Genomic DNA, 11,072 nt, shown 5'->3' on the forward strand with positions numbered 1-11,072 from the left:
CTGATTTTTCATTGTTAGTATATAGAAATACAAATGATTTCTGTGTATTGATTTTGTACCCTGTGACTTTGCTAAATTTACTGATTAGCTCTAGTAATTTTCTGATACTACCTCTAGGGTTTTCTATGTATAGTATCATGTCACCTGCAAACAGTGAAAACTTTATTTCTTCTTTTCCAATCTAGATTCCTTTTATTTTTCTTCTGATTGCTATAGCTAGGACTTTCAGAACTATGGTTAATAATAGTGGCGAAAGTGGACACCCTTGTCTTGTTCCTGATCTTAGGGGGAATGCTTTCAGTTTTTCACCAATGAGAATAATGTCTGCTGTAGGCTTATCATATATGGCCTTTACTATGTTGAGTTAGGTTCCTTCTATGACCATTTTCTGAAACGTTTTAACCATAAACAGGTGCTGAATTTTGTCAAAGACTTTTTCTACATCTACTGATATTATCATATGGTTTTTATCTTTCAATTTTTTAATATGGTGTATCACAATGATTGATTTGCACATACTGAAGAATCCTTGCACTCCTGGAACAAAGCCAACTTGATCATGGTGTATGAGCTTTTTGATGTGTTGCTGAAATCTGCGAAACCAACCTAATAGTTTTAAATTTATGTTTGATGTCTTTAAGTTACAGCTTATGAAACTTTTGGAAAAAAGAATTTTACTCCATAAAAATAATCCCCATTCAATTATCTCCTCTGTATATTTCTTAAATAAGCTCTAAAAGTGGTCCTAACTGTTGCTTATAAGCAAAAACTCATAAGCAACCATAATTCCCACAATAGTGATGAAAACTCTGCAGAATTTCTAGTCTCAGGTGTAGGAGCATAACTGTTATTTATAGGCACATTCTATAAATAACAGCAAACTGTCCAGCTAAGAAAATATAAAAATTGTTAGATGAGATCTTGGTAGCGGCTGTATCATCAGCATTTGCTATCCTGCCAGTTGTCGAGGTGTTATTCAAATCAGCAAGAGCTTATGTGTTCAAACTAATTACTGCTTAAATTTCATCTCCATTCCTGCAGGACAGTCCCACTTCAAATTCTCAAAGATCTTTTTGATAAAAACTCAAGTATACAAGCCCTTTGAAAATAAATCACCTGGAAAAGATTTCTAATTTTTGCAAGTTGGCTTCACTTGTTCTCATTCTATATCCTAATAATACACCACTAACAGAGCTTTTCTGCAACTTCAGTTTGTCTTTTAAAAGACCTGCATGAAGGGTTAAAGAGTCAAATTCAAGGCAATAGGCATTCTGGCTAGATTGGCCTTTTTCAATGAGTCCCTTGCTTTATCCTTTCAAATAACACTTAAGGTTTCCACAGTCTTATTACTGGCAGTAAAACTGACAATCCATTTAAAATCATTTCCAGATAAAATAAGAACAATCTTTTGGACAATATGGTTTTGACACAAAAGTGCAGGATTTGAGAGTCACTGAGAGACACATCAAAATGACACTAAGAACAGAAAGCAGTATGAAAGGACTCAGCATCACAGACACTTAAGCAGACTGTTGCTATTTAGTCCCAAATCCTGTCTGACTCTTTTGTGACCCCATGGACTATATAGCCTGCCAAGTTCCTCTGTCCATGGGATTTCCAAAGCAAGTATACTGGAATGGGTTGCCATCTCCTCCTCTAGGGGATCTTTCTGACCCAGGGACTGAACCTGTGTCTCCTGCACTGCAGGTGAATTCTTTACCATCGAGGCCTTCGAGCAGATTACAGTCAGGCAGTCAGGGTATAAGCAAAAGACTTTGCACACACAGCAAAATTAAGTCTATGTGCATGGCTTGTGTTGAGTAAAAACTCACACAGAGCCCTTACTTAGCCAGGATAAATGAGTATACTCAGAAAAATAATACACTAATGAATGAATGAAGGAAACGGTTTTAATCAAGGCTATTTGCCTTCAAAGTACACACTCTGCATGACCAACTGGAAAGGATTTTTACACAAATATGAAAACTTCCAAAGAGCAGACAAGATACTAACTTTCCACCTTGAATTTGTAAAATGAAAGAATAAACTTTTTCATCATTTTGCTCTCACTCTCAAGTAATGAATTAAAAATGAGTTTGTCTTGAAATGCCTCAAAAAAATATGGGTGTCTAATGTAAATTCTTTCAACCTGGCTGTTGGTGAAAACTTTTATATTGGGGGAAAACTACATTTGCTTTTATTTTCTGACCAAACTCTCCTGCAACAGAACACTGTTTTTCTGCTACAGTATGAAATTACACCTGAAAATATGGTAGATATTCACATGATAGAAACTAATTTGTGAACTTAGTATTTCCTCATACATCTACGTCCTGCTGAAAATGCAGAAGGAAGGAAAACCATTACTAAGGCAAATGCTGACCCAAGTAATGACCAAAGAGAGAATCCCTTATTACTGGCTTCTTAAAGGGCCTAGTTTTATTTGTAGCTGGATTCAAAACCTAAGTGAATTATATCTCTAGGTTAGGTCAGTTTCAAATAAAAGGTAAAAAAATATATAAATGGTTAACAGAACATTAATTTTTACCCATATTAAAAAGCTACAACTAGACTGTCTTAAAATGTGCTGTGTCTGAGAGAAAGGTGATATGAACTTTAACCCTGTTTTTAAATTTTTAATCTTTATGTTTTAATATATAACTCAAGTGTAGACAGAAGTATTTTTCATTTAAATAAACAACAAATCAGTAATGTGAATGACATCTACCATACCGGGATCTTTAAACAGCTATAAAACAGATCACTAAGTAAGGTTTTAGTACACTCTATCTTAGTTTTCTTTACTTGCTGAAGAATTTCAGAGATAAATATTATAAGAAAGCCAGTTCAAAGCCAAAATGAACTTTCAAATACTTCTACCATCATAGGGTAGGGCAAACTAATCTAAGACCCCTTCATTCTCTTTATAAAATCCATTCCTATTAGAAACTGAATATATATTCATGAAATAAAAGGGCAAGAGAAATTCAAAAGCAACCCATAAGTCTGAAGAAACACTTAACATGATCTCAATGGGGGGAGAAGTAAGCATATATACCATAGCAGTTAATTTTGCTGGCCTTTCCTATTCAATGTAAATTAAATACTGAAAAAGATACCTATCTCTTCATATTTTAGATTACATCTGAAGGGATAATTCTTATTTTTCACAAATAGATCTCTATTTGTTATAAAATAATAATAATGTTTTTGCCAGGAAAGATACATGGCTATGACTCTTCCCTTTCCAAAATTTAAAAATGCCTTGAAATATTCACCTCAGGAAAAATAAAACAAACTAAGAAATGTGTTCACTTAAGCAATTCTGTGAAATCAGCAGTAGTGATCATTTACATATTTCTAGTTTGCATACATTCTTAAAGCTTTCTAGAAGACACAAATTTCTATTTCATTTTATCTTTGAATCTAACTTGGCTTATGAAAGAACAAAATATACTAATTCAATAAACTGTTCTTCAGCTCACAAACAGGCACTTAATAATCTTGCTCTCACAGACCCTAATGGTAAAAGAGATTTTCCATTGCCACATTTTAACTTGTTTTTCTTAACACTAAACACATAATGGGGGAATAAACTTCCTAGGCATATAGCAAATATAACTTGAAGACAGTATGCATCTTAATACCCAAATCCTGTTCTCTTAATACTAGTATAAGACTAGAGTTTAAGTGGCTACAATTTCCTTTTCTTTGATCCAATACAAAACAGCAACAACATGTAAACTTCTGGTTTGTCTCTTTCCAAAAAACCCCTGTTATTTCTAACTCTGCCATAGAGTTTCACAGTTTACAGAACACTCCCAAATCTATCAAGTAAAAAAAAAAAGAAAATTCTACTTTTAAAATTAAACCCAGTAGCTATAAGTTTCGGGAGGAAAATGGCTTATCTACTCTAAGATTTGATGAACATCCAAAATATAGTCTGTGTAAGTTTGAGGGAGCAAGAAACCCCACAGTACTAGTCTAAGAATTGAAGCTTAAATATAATTAGTATAGAATTTACTGGAGCTTCCCAGGTGGTGCAGTGGTAAAAGAATCCACCTGCCAATGCAGGAATCACAAGAGACACGGGTTCCATCCCTGGGTCAGGAAGATCCCCTGGAGCAGGAGATGGCAACCCACTCCCAATATTCTTGCCTGGAAAGTACCATGGACAGAGGAGCCTGGTCCATGAGATCGCAAACAACACAACTGAGCATACACACACAGAGAGAATTTATTACACACTAGAGAAAGTCCCTACATTCATACCTTATCAATCCTTCCATGATGTTTTCACAATTATTACTTGAAAAAATCAGAACATCAAAATAATTTAGATTGCTTTAGGGGTTTTGCTGTCAATCTGGTCATTAAAAGCTTCAGTTTCTTATTAACTGCAAAAAAGATATTACCAAACAGCATGGGCTAAATCTGTGAACACTGCTTAACCAGTGTGGCCTACTTCTAAGGGCAACTTAAATTCTGAAACTTTAAAAACCCCACTGATTTTAGACTTATGTTAGAGATCACTTTTTCTTTTAAGTAGTCCATAAAAGTACACATAAAACTCAACTATGTAGTCTGCTAAATAAAGTGAAGAGCATGTGAAAAGTACTAGGAAATTATATGTTTAGCTTTACTGAATGAATCATACTTAAATACAACTTTACACAGGTAACTGTCTCATGTTTGCGAAAATGTCACAACTATGTTGGCTTAAGTTACTTGCTACAAAGATATCCCCCAACTCACTGATTCTTAAAGGAGTTTCCAGAACAAAAAATCATACCGTAAGATAAGAGATGTTACTGACTTGCATGTGCTAAGCATCTATGAACACAGCTGAAGCAGGAAAAGGTGTTGAAAAGAATGTTTAATTCAATGTACTGAATTAAAGTAATGGTTGCAAGAGTGGAAGTTGGGGTGGGGCTGCTGCCCCTTGAGACACTATAATTAGAAACACTTCTAGGATTTAGGGGATGGAGCTACATACCCCTCAACAAGCAAGACAGTCCCACAGACTGAAGAACTGTCCTCAAGTTACTTTCAAATATCCAAGTGGTCATTCACATAGATAAAAGCCTATTTACAACTAATCCCAGAATTTAGTTTTATAAATCATGAAATATGTTTTGCCATTTAATATACACGTAATTTTCCTGGCATGCATACATCATAAAAACTTCGTGAGAAGTCTGAATTCTCATGGCTTTTCAGAGTATCTGCATTATGTCTGCATTTTCAATGGATATTTTTTAGTGTTTTTTTCGTTCAGTACTTTATAGCTGTCACTTAGCTGTCTTCTGGCTTGCATGGCTTCTCTGCTGTAACTCTTATCTTTGTTTCTTTGTATAGAATGTTTCTCTTTTCTTTGGTTACTTCAACAGTTTCTCTTAGGAGAAGGAAGTTTGAATTTGATGTCTTATGCAGGTTTTTTAAGTGGCAGGTGTTTAACCTGCTTGGTGTTCTCTAACTTTCTTGCACCTCCAGTTTGATGCCTGGCATTAATTTCAGGATAATTCTCGATTATTGCCTCAAATATTTCAACATTTCTTCTGCTCTGTCCTCTTCTGGGATTCCAACTATGCATTTATTTAAATGTGTTAGACAGACTCCCCAAGCTCTTGTTCTTTTTTAAACTCTCTGTGTTTCACTTGGATAATTTCTGGTATCTACAAATTCACTGATTCTTTCTTTGGTTGTATCAGATCAACTGATGAGCCCAAAGGCATCCTGCAATTCGTTATTATGTAGTGAAACTTCTGACATTTCCTTTTGATTCTTTCTTACAGTTTCTATCTTTCAGCTGACACTACCCACCTGATTTTGTATGCTGTCCACTTTTTGTTTATACCTTTAACATCAATTATAGTCATTTTAAATTCCCTTATCAGATAGAAGCACCTATGTTAGGCAAAGAGTAATCCTGGTGATTGCTCTTTCTCTTGGGAATGTTTTTTGTCTTTTGTATGTCTTGTAATTTTTTGCTCAAAGTGGGACATGTAATAGGACAGCAGAGACAGAGCTACGTAATTTTTGTGAAGGGAAATGGGAACATCTTTTCTTTGCTGAGTCTTTAGTGCAGGATGTTAGGAGTTGGGCTAAGTTTATGATTCACTGTTGCTATGGTTATCCCGGGAGAAGGGAATGACAACCCACTCCAGTATTCTTGCCTTGAAGAATTCCATGGACAGAGGAGCCTGGTCCATACTCTTTGGTCCATGAGGCTGCAAAGAGTCAGACAGGACTGAGCAACTAATACTTTCACTTTTGTGGTTTTATCCCCACTGTATTACAGGCTTCAAATATCTACAGAACCTGTCTAGGTCGGGAATGGTTTATTAAAGCAATATCTATTTGATTCTTTGCCCTGTGCCTCTTTGCATAGTCTTATTCCTCACCCTGTACTATTCTGCAGTTGCTTGTTATTCAGTTTCTTAACTTAGTGGCAGGGAGGTGGGGTTATAGTCTCTGTTGTCCTGATTAAGGTTTAGTCCTAGACATACCTTGTGTCTCTGGATCTCAGAGGTGTAATTTTCCTGTTTCCCCAGGCTGGAATTTGGGGCTTGGTGCCCCTCCCCCAAAAATATGCTCTCCCCAGTTTCTGTCTTTCCTCAGCTCACCAACAGGGCCTGCTGGCAGAGATGCCATTCTCTCTAAAGATTAAGGTTTTTATTTTATAGGAGAGAGACAGAAAGAATCAAGAGTTTTTTGACCCTCCTGAAAACTCTGCTGCTCTTCTCTGGGTCAGCACCACAACAGACACTCCCCAGATCTCATTCCAATCTTTCCTAGGAGTACCCAGCGAAGAATGTAGATAAAGAAGTGAGCTCAGCCTTCATCAACTTGTCAGCTATTCAAGCTGAATGCTCTTCATCAGTGCCCAGCTGTGTCTACTGAAGGTGAATGTGAGTTCATACGTACTCTTTCTTTCCTTAAATTTCCGGCCACTGGTTTGCCTTGTGGCCTCAGCAACTTAGTAGGTTCAAAAAAAAACACATGAATTTGAAGTTAGTCCAGTTTTTTTTTTTTTTTTGATCCTACAGTGGAACCAAAGGCTCTTTTTGTCCCAGGGCCAAAGCCAGAGGTGGTTATACTAACTTATAAACTATTTCAGGGTAGTAAAAGAGCTGTTACAAATTATTTGAAATAAAAAGGAGGTCTTTACTGGGTTTGATAAAGTTGAGAAACACTGACTTAAAGGATCTTTTTGAAAACAACTCCCTTCTAACCACTAATAAGCATTACGGTAAACATTTAGGCCTAAAACTACCAGCAGCAACAAAATTTTTGATAGTTTATCTGCTTAGATATGCCTCTATTTTTACTAATTTTAAGTATTCGGTCAGAGGATAACGGGAAAGGTATGTGCAATGGAAACCTCAAATTCAAATAGAAGTCGTTTAGGAATATAGCCAAATTAGTTAAAACAGATTTTTAAATTTCAACCATAATTTAGTATCTGTCTCCCTTCTGCAAATTCAGTAACAATGCCAGCATTGTTTCGTTCCACCCAAGTGACCAGCTTCTATTTATTTGTAGATAAAGTTAATTCTTAAAAATAACTCATCCTTTCCATAACTGCATAACTTTTTCCCTTATAACGTTCATATATTTTACTATTTACTACTGCCAGTTTAGAAAAAAGAGGAATATCCATTACCTCCCGGTGGAATACAAATTGTGTTGTTTTTCCATGAACTAGACTATAGAATGTAAAATTCCTACCTCTTAATAACCCTGACTCCACTTTTCCTCCATTAATATGTGCCACTTCCTGTTTTCAAACCAAGAGTATAATGTAATATTTCTAAACGAAGATGGGCTTATATTCCATTGTGATATTAACCCCACAAGCCAAGTTTAAAATATAGCTGCTTAAACTGTTTCACATTACATTTAAAATGTTAACATGATCTTACATTATATCTAGTCAAACAATAAAGAACATCTAAAGCACAGTGAAATCAAGTCTTTTGGGACACTCAATTATTGACGAGTTTTTTAAACCTTTTTTTTTAAAGGGAAGTCCTGTTTCATCTTCCCGTAAACTCACAGAGTACTGGTAGTATACCGAACAACTGTAATTTCCTTAGGCTCTGTAGACAGTCCATTCAAACTTAGAAATCTGTCAGATCCATCAAGCAAGAAGAAAACACAGTAAGACAATCTTTGGGACAGGTCCTAAAAAAATATTCTGAAATTTAACTTTTCACCCAAGACTCTACACTCCAAGACGCTCAAAATAACTCTACAGTATAACCTCCTTCACAGTGGGCAACAGCATCAGGTAGAAGCCCAAGGGGAATCAGGGTGGGATGAAAGGGAAAAGCAGAGTGAGGAACCGAGAAATCACTTACTTCGGGAAACCACTGCCACATTTGGGGAAGACTTCTAATTTTCTCCCCTAAGCAACCTGTAAAGGAAAGTCTCACAAGAGAGGTTACCTTAACACCCTACACAACTTAGGGGAGGACACTTTTTAAGTGTAGAGTCAAATCCGCGTTTAACAGCCACTTCACAAAACGTCAAAGTCCCACTTCACCCATCTAAAGGCCGCATTCAGAGACAAAATCACAGCAGCGGAGGAAAGGCCCCTGTGAATAAGCTCTCTTGCAAAAAGGAAACGCTGAGGAGAGAAAAACTTCATTTTGGAAAAGGGAGGGGCTATTGAAGAAACGACGCGGGTGCTCCCCATTTCCTAACAAAACGAAACAAAGCTAAGAAAATAAAGTTAAAAGTCTATGCAATACTTGGCAGGAAGGAGGGTCACTGACCCACGGAAACAAGAGTTCCAGGCATCCAGCACGAAGAGCGCTCAGACTAGCAGGATGAAAGGGAATCCGGAGGGCGGAGCCCAGAGGGCTGCAAACCCAGAGGAATAAGGGCTGAGCGGGATAAGGATGTGCAGAGTGCAGTGGGGGGACCGTGGTGGGAAGAAACCCAGAAAACGAGGCGAAAAGAGGGGTGGGACTGAACGTGGCAGAGCTCTGGGCGACTGTCACTCACAACCGCAGGGGGCCAGGCGGGGTGGGGGTGGCGGGGTCCGACTACAGGAACCTGACCAGCAGCCTGGGGGGAGGGTAATCTGCTTTCCCGAACTGCTGTAGGTTGCGGCCCTCCACCACCCTTCCTTCTCCCTGCCCTTGGCGTCCCAAGTCCTCGCAGCGAGGCGAGGGGATAAAGCAAAGCTCCAGAGTCCGGTGCCCGTGGTGATTTACCTTCGCGGGAGGCTGGAGAGGCTCCAGCCCGAGCTCCTCCTGCCGCCGGCTCAGCGTCCAGAGTGGGATGAGGCGTCCTCCGGTCTCCTCCCCTACACCACTTCCCCTTTCCCGGCCGAGGCCCCGTAGCTCCACTGCCGCGGGTTCCTGGTGCCGCGGCGGCGCTGCCTCCCCGCCCCCTCCACCTCCTCCCTCTGCCTCTCAGAGGCTCACTCTGGAGGCCGCCATCTTCGCCCAGGCTGTGAGGATCGCGCTCCAGTACGCCTGCGTCGCCCCTGCCCAGAGAGTCACGAGACCCAGTCAGCTGATTTCAGTTCTTCCGCCTCCTGGTCCACCCTCTCACTTGCGTTTCGCCGCCCTCCCCGTCGTATTCGCCTGCTTGCCAAGGGATTCCGCGTTCAGCCGGCTGGCTGGTAGACACGCCTTCCTCCCCAAACGCAGTTGAGACAGGCGCAGAATGTCCAAAAGGATGGTGGGAGGAAGAATCCACGCCCCGCGCGAAGGGAATTTGCATCTCAGCCTGTGGCTTTGAGTCCTGCTTGTGATCGCTGTGCGGGACAGGTTATGCACTCTTAATCTCGTGAAGTGTTGTTTTAAAGCATTTACCCAGTCTTGACTTGAAACGCCGTGGAGTATCCCCGAGAAGATCTATACTCCGTTTGCTGGATTGAGAGCCAGCAGTTTCGCTAGCTACTGAGACTCGCAGAAGACAGCTGAAAAGGGTTTAAATATGGCTTGGTTTGGAAAGTCACAGAGACGAAAGCTTCGGAAATACAGGCGGCCTTTTGCTGCTGGGAATGCCAGAAAAACAATACTGATAGCTCCCATTTATTGCTAATCACGTGTCAAGGGGTTTGCTTAGTTAATCCTCAACACTGTGAGGAAATATCCTGTTTTGCAGATGAACTGAGGCCCCTCTCCAAAGTAGGGGACTCAAGGAATCTGACTCCAAAGTTTGTGCCTTCTCTATTATCTCCGTAATGTATGTGGAAGCTGGAAGAGAGGAATAGGCTTAAAGAAAAGACACAGTATCATGTGTTACCTGTGGATAACGGTATGATTAAATTCACTCTCCACTCCCAGTCTGGGATCTAGAGACCGCAGTTCAAAAACAACTTGAAGTTAGTCTAGTTATTTTTTATCCAACACTGCAAATTTTAAAACTCTTATGGAAACTTCAAACGATAGCTGATGTACGTGGCTAGCATGGATGCATTATTTTATGAGGGTTAAAGGTCTCTGATAAGAGGTTTGATATTCACAGAGCAGTCCTGAGATAGTATTGGCCTTTGAGTGGCTGACTCATTTTTAGAGATGGCAATTACAGGATGGAAAACGCAGGCAATGGTTTTACAGATTTTTGTTTCCTGATTGGTTTGACCTTTTGCCCTACCTTGAGGTTGAAGAAACTGCTTTTATCTTTACAGTAGACTTTCCTGTATTGTGACAGTAAGATAAGGTACATCTCAGACCGTTCAGTTCAGTCCCTCAGTTGTGTCTGACTCTTTGCAACACCATGAATCGCAGCACGCCAGGCCTCCCTGTCCATCACCAACTCCCGGAGTTCACTCAAACTCATGTCCACTGAGTCAGTGATGCCATCCAGCCATCTCACCCTCTGTCGTCCCCTTCTCTTCCTGTCCCCAATCCCTCCCAGCATCAGAGTCTTTTCCAATGAGTCAATTCTTTGCATTAGATGGCCAAAGTACTGGAGTTTCAGCTTTAGCATCATTCCTCCCAAGGACACCCGGGACTGATCTCCATGAGAATAGACTGGTTGGATCTCCTTACAGTCCAAGGGACTCAAGATCTTTTCCAACACCACAGCTAAAAAGCATCCATTCTTCG

General features: G+C 39.6%; 1 protein-coding gene across 2 annotated transcripts in view; it reads right to left on the reverse strand.

Moving 5' to 3' along the window:
* DNAJC13 (DnaJ heat shock protein family (Hsp40) member C13) overlaps positions 1 to 9,462 on the reverse strand; it is a 157,749-nt gene extending 148,287 nt beyond the window's left edge. For both annotated transcript variants that reach the window (XR_001918368.1, XM_018051322.1), the window contains exon 1: positions 9,225 to 9,462. The gene's annotated coding sequence lies outside the window, so the exon portion shown is untranslated. The remainder of the gene's footprint in view (positions 1 to 9,224) is intronic.

The sequence above is a fragment of the Capra hircus genome, chromosome 1 (assembly GCF_001704415.2).
Source record: "Capra hircus breed San Clemente chromosome 1, ASM170441v1, whole genome shotgun sequence".
NCBI lineage: Eukaryota > Metazoa > Chordata > Mammalia > Artiodactyla > Bovidae > Capra > Capra hircus.